This window comes from Haemaphysalis longicornis, unplaced genomic scaffold, assembly GCF_048455015.1.
Source record: "Haemaphysalis longicornis isolate Haplotype H1 unplaced genomic scaffold, Haemaphysalis longicornis Haplotype H1 scaffold_7, whole genome shotgun sequence".
In the NCBI taxonomy this organism is placed as follows: Eukaryota; Metazoa; Arthropoda; class Arachnida; order Ixodida; family Ixodidae; genus Haemaphysalis; species Haemaphysalis longicornis.
The window spans coordinates 46799920-46811467 of record NW_027526422.1 but is presented as its reverse complement, the minus strand read 5'-3'; positions in this window follow the sequence as shown (position 1 = coordinate 46811467).

The following is an 11548-nucleotide window of genomic DNA, read 5'->3' as shown; positions in this document are numbered from 1 at the left end:
AACGAAAAAAGCCACACGCTACGCAGAAAACGTGCTATACCAAAAACAACGTTTTAATAAATTGAAATGAGCTTGAAAGTTAAGTTGCACATCAATTAAGGCAACTTTATACCTCAAAACTCGAAAGAACCAACCCCGCAATGCTATGTTGAAACTCGGCGCATAGCTTGAGACAATCTCCTGGCTGCCAGACTGACTACAAACGCTTTGGCGATTCCGGTAGCCCGCGTGGAGCCAGAGATTGCTCGACTAGAGAAAACCGAACACTATCTGGCACCCCCAGAAGTGATGTATAGAGCTACCCTAGAAAAAAGCCCTGGAGATTACTATGATCCCTAATGCGAAATTTCTGCGCAGCGTGAACTGCAGTCTTCTCGGTCATGGCGCATAGCTGCTGCGTCTCGGGAAGCGCGTGATCAGCGAACGCGCGGCGGCGCGCGCTACTCTGCCGTTACCTTGCAGCAGTGTTGTACACGTTCCTCTAAAACAGGAACGTTCCTCGATCCTTCCCAATTTTGAAACGAGTTCCCGTTACAAGTTCCTTTATTGCGAAAGGAACGCGTTCCAGTTACACTTCGAACATTTTAACGTGTCGTTACATTAACGTTACATTTCATTTTTTTAATTAAAATATGGTGCCGGATAATCCCGAGGCGAAATAAAGTGTGCGACTTAAAACTCGCACAAAACTACGTATATTTTACGAATAGGAACACCGCCGGCACCAGATTATCTGGAGATAAAAAGAATCCGAAGAAACGCTCCTAAACAATTTTTTGCAGTGAGCCCTGGACAAACTCCAGACGTGCCTAACTCCGATTTTGGTGCTCGTCTATTATGGGTGCAACACATATGGCACTTTCCACTTCGGTCTTACGAATGTGCAGTAAGGTTACTGCACTTCAGATGTGCAAATAGAAGGTTACATGAAGGAACATAATTAAATTTTTTGCATAGGAAACTGTGTCGAAAGGAATAATACGTAGGCGTTTAATGAGTGGTTATTACAATATTGCAGGTTATTTAAAATGCTTTACAGGCCCTGTGCAGGGAATTTAGTAAGGGGGTTACAAAAGTGACGCTTTGCGGGTCATACAGCACAAATTCGCGAGTAACAAAACACAACAGAACAAGTAATGGCTACAAGGTTCATAACACAAGGTAAAGTCAAGAAGAAGAAGAATAAATAAAGTCAGCAGCGTAGTCACACATGAAATCTACGCGCAAGGATTACAATGTATAGCGAACATAATCAGGGTAGTAGATAAAGTAAACAACCAAACATAGCCAAATATGTGGACGCGACGCACAAATCAGTTGCTGTGGTTAGAAATACGCATAAGGGAAAAGCACAGGAAATAGCGCGGAGCATAATCACATGCGTTAAAAACATTTACACTATCAAAGCACAGGTTGCAACCGACCAACTAAAGTAACTCTGAACGCTGGCCGTCCATGTACGGGCGGCCTCTCTCAGGTATTGTCCATGCGGCACGCGACGAAATTATGCACAACAATGACGAAATTCCTGTCCTTTGTCAACACGACGCGTGCAATACAAAAGGTCCTGGCACTCCCGTCGACCCGTTTTTGTCGACCCACAGACTGCGCCATGACGAACTGCATGCGTACTCTGCAACTTCGAGCAGTACAGCAACCCGAGACACGGCGACGCGCCCAGTCCTATTCATAGCCTGTAATACTTCGAATGACCTCACAGCGAGTGCAACTCCCCCGTCGGCACCCCACGGCAGACAGTGTCGGGCCCTTTTCACCCATCTATCGTCCCCTTAAAACCTCAGCATAGCATAGCAATGCGACCGCGGCTCGCGCGCACAAATGCGGTAATTACCCCTGACAATATACAGATACGGTAGTTTCGACTTAGACAACCTTTCCTCCGCAGGGAACAATTCTATCGGCCAGACGCACATCCTGGCCTTTCCAGAGAAACGATGAAAGGGGAAAAGCATTCTCGCGGCTGCGCTATTCACCCGTCGAACGCCGCGTAAGCTCCGTCGGCATGAAAGCAAGCACAGGCTGCGGCCCGCTGCGTGGTTATTCTTCTGCCTTTGACTTTCGAGGAAACACGTTCCGCTGAAGGGCGCGGTCAAACTGGCCAGCTTGTAGGAAGCGAAACACACTAGCGACCTGTGGATTTTTGTACTCGAGGCTTGGCATCAAAAACAGCCACATCCTAGCAATGTAACGTTTGCAGAAGGAACGCCGTTCCTGCCGTTCCTTGATAAACCTAACGAGTTACCGTTACAGTTCCACCGACCGTTAATGGAACGGTGGCGTTCCTCCGTTCCTCCAAAAAGGAACTAGTTCCAGGAACGCCGTTCTATGTAACGCCGTTACGTACAACACTGCCTTGCAGCCCGTCGCCGCCGCCGAGCATGCTATTGAAAATTGTGTTTGAACCTCCCGCGCAAATGTCACGTGGTTCTGATGAGGCGCGAATGCAGGAGGAATGCCGGGTGAAAGTGTGAGGGTAGGGCACTCCTCAGCGGCTACGCATCGCGAAAGTGAGGGGGAGGCAGTGAGAGATCCCGCCAAAGCAGCGCATGCCGCCTTCCCCCTCCCACTTTTGCCAGACGCTCGTTTTCTTTCAACCTTCTGCGTCTCCGCTCAATTTCAAATGACGAAGTCCGAACAGACTGAAATTATGTCTTAGCCCAGCTTGTTCGCACGCAACTACTCGCCCCACAGCTTTGCCCCGAAACTCACCTTTTCGACGCGTCTCAGTAGACGGGGCGGAGGGTTGTGGTGAAGTATTCTAAACAGCTCCGTGGCACCAGACGGTCGTCCAGTTGGGTGGGCCGCACGCTCATACGCGTGCGCTTGAAGAAAGGCGTGACAAACGTTCGAAGGAGCAACATTGCCGAGCGCAGAAAGGGTTCAGAAGTCTCGCTCACAGTAGGCGACCGGTCACGACGCACTAAAAGCATAGAGACGAAAAGCTAAAACGCCACTTAAATGTCACGTGTTTTATCTTTCTCCGCGTTCCTAAGTGCCACCAACGGCGCACAGCTACTGGGTGCCCAGCGTCTCTACTTTCACTCCGTCGCCGCGTCATCTGCTTCTAGAACAAAACTTGAGCAGTAAACAAAGAGTGATAAAGTTGGCAGGACCGAACACCTAATGAGCCGTGAGCAAGGCGAAGTCACCGCCGAACCGTGACCGGGCAGATTTGCTGACGTTGCATCGGTGGCGTCTGCTACGTTCGCACGCTTCGGGCCCGCAATCGCATTCCTTAGTTCGGTCTTCCGCGGTGTGCGATTTTCTGCTGGACGATGTGATGACGCTTCTGCACTTTTCATTGCGATTTTCTGCTGGACGATGTGATGACGCTTCTGCACTTTTCATTAAAGCAAAGCTTTGTGTCGCACTTGTAGCAGTGTCGGAAAAACCGCACTGCAGAAAAGCCACGTTTACTTCAGGAAAGCCAACTTTACACGATGGGTATCTACAAAGGGCTCATCAATTACAAACCACATAAACAATGAAATGTCTTTACATGCAGAACGAATTCTGTTACGGCAGACGAATTCATTGTAGCCCCATACGGTTGAACGATGATGATGATGATGATTATGAAAGTATTCTCTGACAGGCGCACAGATGGCACGTTGATCACGCTTAGCCAATGGGAAGCCCAAATCGACGAACGCTGAGCTAGCAAAATCGGCCCATTCAGATGACGCAATGACAAACTAATAGATACAAAATCATATCACACCCGGTTAGCTCAGCATTGTCGTAGATTAGGACTTTGGCTGATTGGATTGCGAACTGTGCCTTTGTATCGGAGAAAGCTTCGCGTTTCAATGATCTTTCTCCCAGAAAAGGACGTTAGATTTTTCAATATATCTTTTAGTTTTCAAGTTATTGTAAAACTAAGAAAACCCCAACATTTGGATGTCGCTAACAATTCCATATAACCCCACTGATAACATGCAATTGCACTACAATAGCCGCCATGGAAACCCTAAAGGGGCCGTGAAGACAAAAAAAAATAATTTGTTTTATTCAGAATATTTGGTGTTCTCTAATTCCCCAAGCCCTTAGCTTTCCCGCACAATTGTGTATTTCGTCACGACAGCGAACACGTGCACAGAGAATGTGCCTAAAACAAACGTTAGTGTGTTTACAAAGGCTGATGGGTACGGCGAAACGTCTGAGTTGATGCCTTGTTTATTGTCTGCCTCCATAGCTGGGAGGATGATACCGCTCAACGAACACTCTCCGCAATTTCTGTACTTCTGACCGGATTTGTGCGTGACTTACTTTGTTGCGGTTGATAGTAATCATTCGTAATAAATTGGGCATTCTCGATAAACAGGGCCGTGGAAGTGGCGACGTCGAATTATACCGGTTACCAGTGTCGTGTCAGACAAGGCCAAGGTGCCCGACGGCTGTGCAGTTTTTCGACCGGCATAGTGCGCGCCGTAAGCATTGCACGGTGCGCGCACTGGTGCGCCCCGTAAGCGCTGATGTGTACGGGTTCGTGGGCAACTTTCATTGGTTACCCCATTATACTTACTGCTATAAAAAGAATGTGCACTCACTTTAAGGGCAACTAGCTCGTTTCGCGCTGTTATAATAATCCCTATTTAATTGGCGCTGGATTCTGCCGTCCACATCCAATCGCAACGAGCTGCCCATAACACGCCATGTGTTTAGTGCGGAAATGTAGCTAGGGTGTCGCATGCCTGCTCTCTATTTTCATCATTATACCTCTTATTTTAGTGAATTAAGCGCTAAGAGTGGTGCCAGTGCTACTCTAATGAGGCTATCTTTCGCATGAACCAAGCTTGCATTTTGCGTTCATGGCCCCTTTAAGTATGGTTAGGCAGCGCTGTTACCATAGTGCGGCAAAATCTCTTTGAAATTCTTCTGAGCACACAGGCAAACAGCCTAGGCAGCCCGAGCGTCTGCTCCGGGCAGGAGCCAGCCAAGCCTCCCAACAGAAGACATGGAAGAGGGTGGGGGAGGTTCGCTGTGTGGCAGCAGTAACCGAGGGAGAAACTCTCAGTGGTAGTGAGGAATAGTGCGGTGTGCGCCGTAGGAGGGGCACTTTGTGGAACCACAGAATTCACGAATGCGGTGTAAAATGCGGTGAGTTAGAAAGAAATGGGTGTGAGCTTGGCGAACACAGTCTGGGAGCGAGCAAGGCAGTAAGTTGGGAAACGTATGCTAGTCCTCTCTGGAAACCGCGTTTACCCTAGAATTGCCGTTCATACTGACGTGGCCAGGAACCGATTTACAGCTGAAGGTTGGTCATCTCGATCGTGAAGAGATGCTGACGGCATAGGCGTAGGAGAAAAAAACGAAGATATATAAAGACGAAGGGAGAAAAGACGAAGATATATTTTACGCATTTTATTCTGCGATATTTGCAATTTGCACAATAAAATTTGAGGAATATTGTGGGGACATTTCTTGCACGAGCTAGGGTGTAGTAAGTGGCTTGTTATGATCACGTTAGGATTATTTTGACCACCTTGGCATTTCGCTTGTACACCCGAATTATGCGCAAATTCAATTGTGTGATTCGGGCGGCAGTCGCAGTTGTCTGAAAGTGCTTTGTGAGTTCATAATTAAATGCAGATAAAATCGCGCAATGCACCTGGTTGATCGCAGCCACATGCTTACCTTCATTGTATGCTGCGTGGTTTCTACTTATACTAAACTTGGAGAACCCAATTACCCATTGGTTCCGCTGAATGGAGATCAAACTAATTTGCGACCACAAACTCGGTGGGAGCATAACACCGTGGCTTCAAGGCCCATATGCAATGCGCTCACCCCACCATTTGGAGGCTATTCGAAGTGCTGCAAAATGGGGACACCGTGCAGCTCCACAGGTTCGGGCAGATCGAGATGGGCCACTGTTCAAACAAGCTACGAAGTACGCCATGTTGGCTGAGTGACTGGAAACGCTCGTCATGGAATATAGCCGGAACGCCTGCCAGAGATTCATCAAAAATGTTGCCCGAAACATTTCGTTATGCGCACCCCGGAAAATAAATGCGGTCCACTCTATCTTCGTTGTCTTTTCTTCCGTCTGAAGGCAAGTGAAATCGCGCTTTGGCCTGAACACGGGAATGACTGGTATTTGTACGCACAATCCATACACCCTCTGGCAGCATTTAGGAGAGATAGAAGCTGCAGCTTTCAAAAAGTCAAATTTTTAGATTTCTCCACGAGAAAAATCTGCCGACAACAATATTTGCAAGTTTATTTTAGCTTCACAGCGCTGCCCAAATAAAACACTTCATAAAATGTTCCGCATTTTCGGGAGCAACATAATGTTTGTAAAGCTGCTTTCTTGGAATAGTGGAAGTGGGGCTTCTATTTAGAGAAAATTACTTGTAAAATATATCGTACCCACAGGCTGGTTGCCTTAGCTGATGTGCATGCGGCAGACAAGAGCGAATCCACATTATAATGTCTTGTCGCAAATAAAAATATCTGCGAACGGATTAAATAGTTGGCTGCATAACAAGTGTTTCCTGAGGGAGGCATTAAACAAAAATATAGACATGCTCAAAAACCAGACATGGCACCAATGTATAAAAGTGCAACCCCTGCAGTAGATTTTTGTCCCCGCCCACATTACGCAGAAATATAGAATGGCTGTCTAGAACAACTGAGCACCAGATAATGTTTTCCACAAAGTTCGCGCTCCGAAACCGGAAGCGCACCTAGCAGACAAACACAAGGCCGTTCGTTTCACGGTGCCTTTGTGATGCTAACGGATTGTTTCAGGGGGAGCGACTACGTGTTGCCTGTATTAAAAATGCGACTTGCAATTACTCATGATAACGCCTGAGATAAAACTCCCTGCGATTACGTAGCCGTTTGACCCATCAAGCGTCGTTCATTTGTTTCTGGGTAATTACGTTAAGAAACTCGGTGTAGTGATAGAGCAACCATATCACACCGTCTTTTTTTTTCCGAGATGTCTACGTTGATTGAGATCACGACAAAAAGAAATGCAGACGAGCGAGCCATATACAGCTCCCATCCAAAGAAAAACTCCTTACCACCGATTTCTCAAATCTACAATGGTGGTCACACATCGCTGAATAAACCAAAAACAATAATTGCAGGAAGAAACGCACAAAAACGCAGATTGACAAACACTTTGCACGTTCTTCTTCGCCATTCTGCTAAAAAGCGTCTAATTGATTAAAAAAGAAATAGTGATAATCAGTCGTTACAAAAAAATGAGTCAAGAAAACATGGTAGTGCAACTTATTTTTTATATGAAAGACTTTTGATAAGAAGTCGATAGAAAAAAACGAAATATTGTACAATAAGTTTGTCTGAAAGCAAAAAATATTCATGCTAATATTCCACATAAAAATACACATTTTTAAGGCAAGCCCGCAATAACCATGGGCTGGCCTGAAATAACGCAGGATTGCGAACAAGAACATCGGTAATAAATGAAATACGAATTGAGGGCTGCTTAACCTAACGTCAACAAACCTCGCAGGGTAAAACACTCGCCATAACTCGTCTTTGTACCGAAACGCCCCCGTCCCGAAACGTCCATGTACCGAAAAGACTGGAGCTGGTTAAAGAATTTCTGTGGATTTTTCTCTTGCGTTCAGGAAAAACCTCACCGTGTTGAAACTCCCTAATTCTCTCTTCCATTTGTTTTGATGGACCTGGAGATTATATGTGCTCGCATCATTTTTTTTTGTATTCTAGACAAACTAGAATAAAGCGAAACCTTCTTTAACACTTTGTCGTGTACGTTAACTAACGTGTTGAAGAGCGGTAAAAATTTTGTAAAGTTACCTCTGGGTGCTTCGCAATAAATTTCGGGAAATGTGGTGAGATGATGTCCGAGCCTGCAGGAGGAAAAACTCCTGAGCTTCTTCCGGTGATCTTCTGGCTACTGAGCTTTTAGCCTGGGATCTCCTGTCTGATTCCCCCGCCTGACAGGTTTTACCGTCGAGTGCGAGCACCCCCTCCAGTTCTAGAAAAAACTGCCTTGGATGCCATCAGTCTGCCTATCTGTAACGTCTGCATTCTTAGAAAATAGAGCCCCATGAGTGACGCTTCCGCACGTCCGTAATCACCATTCCCTCGCTATTATACCTAACACCTCACTTCTGAATATTTTTAAACACGCTAACCACCAGCTTGTTATATATTGCAAGTTGGGATGACAAGCAGTTTCACGGCCGTGCGTTTCGACTATAATGCCGATACGCATGATTTTTTTCCACAAGAAGCTGCAATAGAGTATATGTGGAAATCATTTCCCGCGGCGAAGTGCTTTTCATGTACTATATAGGTGAAGGGTAGCAGAAAGAGAATCCCCCCTCCCCCCCGGCTGGCCGGACGGAGGGAGGTCCACACGAACTTACCCAACAGGGGCGTCGCTCCCACCGGAGAAGTTCGATTGGGGCACGCGGCCCGTTGCCCGCATGTAGTTGACGCCTATGGCTGACGGCGTAGTGCAGGTTATTTCGAATGGCGGATTGCCTGTGAAAATGCAAGTGGGGTGTTGATAGGGGTTGCGAGAATGGCGTGTTCAATGCCAAGAGAGAGTCGTGCTCAAGGGAGGTAGCGTCTTGTGGGTAAGGCGTTTGTACGGAGACCGGGGACGAGTGGCGTAAAAACGCTATGGTACCCGTCTGGGCAGTGGCGGGCTCCTGTAAAGAATACCGACGATCTCTGCGTTTGTGAATTGGGCACAAGCTTCGCGGTGGGATTGCGGCGTTGTACACGGCCGGTGGCATGTCTATAGGGATTCTTATATTTAGGTGTTCTATGCTGACACGTGGAAACGTGGTCCAAAGAGATAGAAGTGTTGGAATTGGGGGAAGGGAGCATCTGTAAGAAGTCTTCACCCTGGTGTAAGACACGTCTCGTGGCGTTGAAGTCGAGCTTGTTGTTGTATCCGAATTGGTTCTTTGATGGTGTTATACTCGACAGGGTTGATGGTAGGTGCGTAGTGGGACACGCGAAGGGCTGTACGGTAAAGCTCATTGAGAGGTTCCGTTAGTTCGATATGTTGAATACACGTTGGGTGGAGGTATGGTAGCGTATATCGCATGCGGGTCACGGTACAAGTGCACATTAAGTTAAGGAGGTGGTGTTCGCGCAAGCCGGTTTGGCAATTTGTGACGCGGTGCAGGAGGTGCAAATTTTGAGCGTGTGGTTAGAAGTTTGCGATATGAACAACCGGATTACTGATGCGTAAGGCCTTGTTTTGAATTTGGGTGTTATCAACGAAGGTGCTGATGACGTCATGGTCAGGTGATGTGCCTTTCTCGCTGGTCATCAGCACAAGGGTCGACTTGAAAGGACAGAGAGAAATGCCTTGGGTACGAACAGAATTCTGTGTGACTAGAGATGCTTGTTGAAGAGTTTAGTCGAGTTGGGCGGGGCTACAGTGCGAGGACAAGATGGGTGTATCATAGGCGTTGATCGAGTAGGAGAGGTAGGGGGCAAAATCAAGGAGATGAGGCAATTGGGATATATATAGTGCTAGAACATAAAAATTTGGAGAAAAGATTCACCCCTGTTGTGTGCCAGAGGTTAGATAAAAATTCACCATCTTCCCGTAGGGGAACCCTGAGTAGTATGCGAAGCAGCCATGGAGTCGATTAGTCGATCGCGGTGTTGCGGGAGGAGAATTAGGGGAGCGGAGCGCGCGCGCACGTCATTTATACCGTGGAGCTACAGTGGCGCCCCCAGCGGAGTATGCAGCGGCTACCGTCGCGTCTCTAACCCTAAGCTTCGTCGCATTATCGCGCGCGGAGCCGCAGGTGTTGCCATTCGTTGCGCAATCCCAGAGAGGAGAGGAGCTTCGGAGAGGAGAGGAGGAATGCCTCGCATACTACTCAGGGTTCCCCTACGAAAAGATGACGACGGTGGTTGAACGCGAAGCTATCTCGTGATTGGATTCTTTGGTTGGCCAATCCCTAGGGGCATCCTGCCACAGTCATCGTCAGCGGTGCCTGGCCAGGCATGCGCAGTGGGGGTGAGGACGGCGGACAACAACGACAAGGGAGGGAGGGACACAGCCCCGAGCATGAGGTGCTTCGCATCTAGAAAATGCACTGACGATTACTATACTCCCTAACTTGAAATTGGGGCGCAGCGTGAGCTGCAGTCTTCTCGGTGACGGCGCACAGCTGCTGCGTCTCAGGAAGTGATCGCGTGATCAGCGAACGCACGGCGGCGCGCGCTACTCGGCCGTTGTTTCGCAGCGCACCGCCGCCGCCGGCCAGCGTGTTGTGGCAAATCGTGTTCGAACCACCCGCGAAAATGTCACGTGGTTTGGATCAGTGGCGAAAGGAATAGCGTCAGGGGAAAGCGCGAAAGGGAGGGCGCTCCTTGGCGGCGGCGCATGAAAGAAGAGTGAGAAAAAAAAAAGAGGGGGTGCAGTGAGAGATGACGCCATAGCCGCGCGCGCCACCCTTCTCTTCACCCTTCGCCCGACGCTCCTCTCCGTTTCCTTTCTGCCTTCGCTGCGGCGTTCACTCACTCGGTTACGCGGATATAAACAGATGCCGACCCTGTGAATTCCAGGTAACAACTGCCAAAGGGCTGCACCTTAAAATTTGGCGGATCCCACAGCATATGTGGGAATAGACGTAACGGGAAGTTCTCAGTGGCGTTTACAGTATCATTAAATGTCGGTGTTCTGAACTGCACATTGGAGTTAAAGTAGCACTATTTGAGGGATTGCATTGACATGTGGGCATAACTTGGGTGAGGCGAAAGTGCGTGTGACATTTTTGTTCTGCTTGTGCAATCTGGGCGTAGTTCTAACGACGCTCGTCGTCTTTCATTGCCGCCATGCATTGTTGCCGTGACTCACGTTGTCTAGCCAGCACACCCAACATAGTTTCGCGATCTGCGCCACCTTTTAGCTGTTGGCGAAGACATTTCTGTCCGAGACACTTCTTTCTCGCCTGGTTGTTTTAGACGCAGCGGAAGCGCTATTGAGCAATTTTGCTGACGAGTATTCACGTGCGCCCTTTACGCTTTTCGGTTGCCAGTTCTAAGACACAAAAACTGGCAATGGCTCCGCCGATCCGCGGCTGAAATGAACTTCCACGGCTGCGGCAACCAATATTTTGTTGATGATGATGATGTTTAAAGTGCCCTCCCTGTTTTTATCGGGGCGTTGGCTATCCACCACCGACTTGCCTGTTTTATTCGAATCATTTGTTATACGCCTAACAAGCCTTATCGACTTCCTCCTTCCCTCGCCCTCGCCCCCTCCGCAGTGTTTCCTGTCTCAATCCCTCTCCCACACCTTTCCCTGTCCTTGCCAACTGCCCCCCCCCCCCCCCTCCGTGGTTCTAAACTCTCATATGTTGGATTAGTCCGCTTGCGTCCTCATCTCTTCCGTACTTTCCTTCCACTACTAACACGCGGGTTGCAGGTGCGACTAGGACGCCGCCGCCGATGCGAGGTCAGACCGCCCCTGCCCAGGTTTGGAAGGTACGGTCGGTGGACTGCTCCAGCCGCCTGTTCGTCAACTCTATGCCCCTAAGGTTCAGGGTCT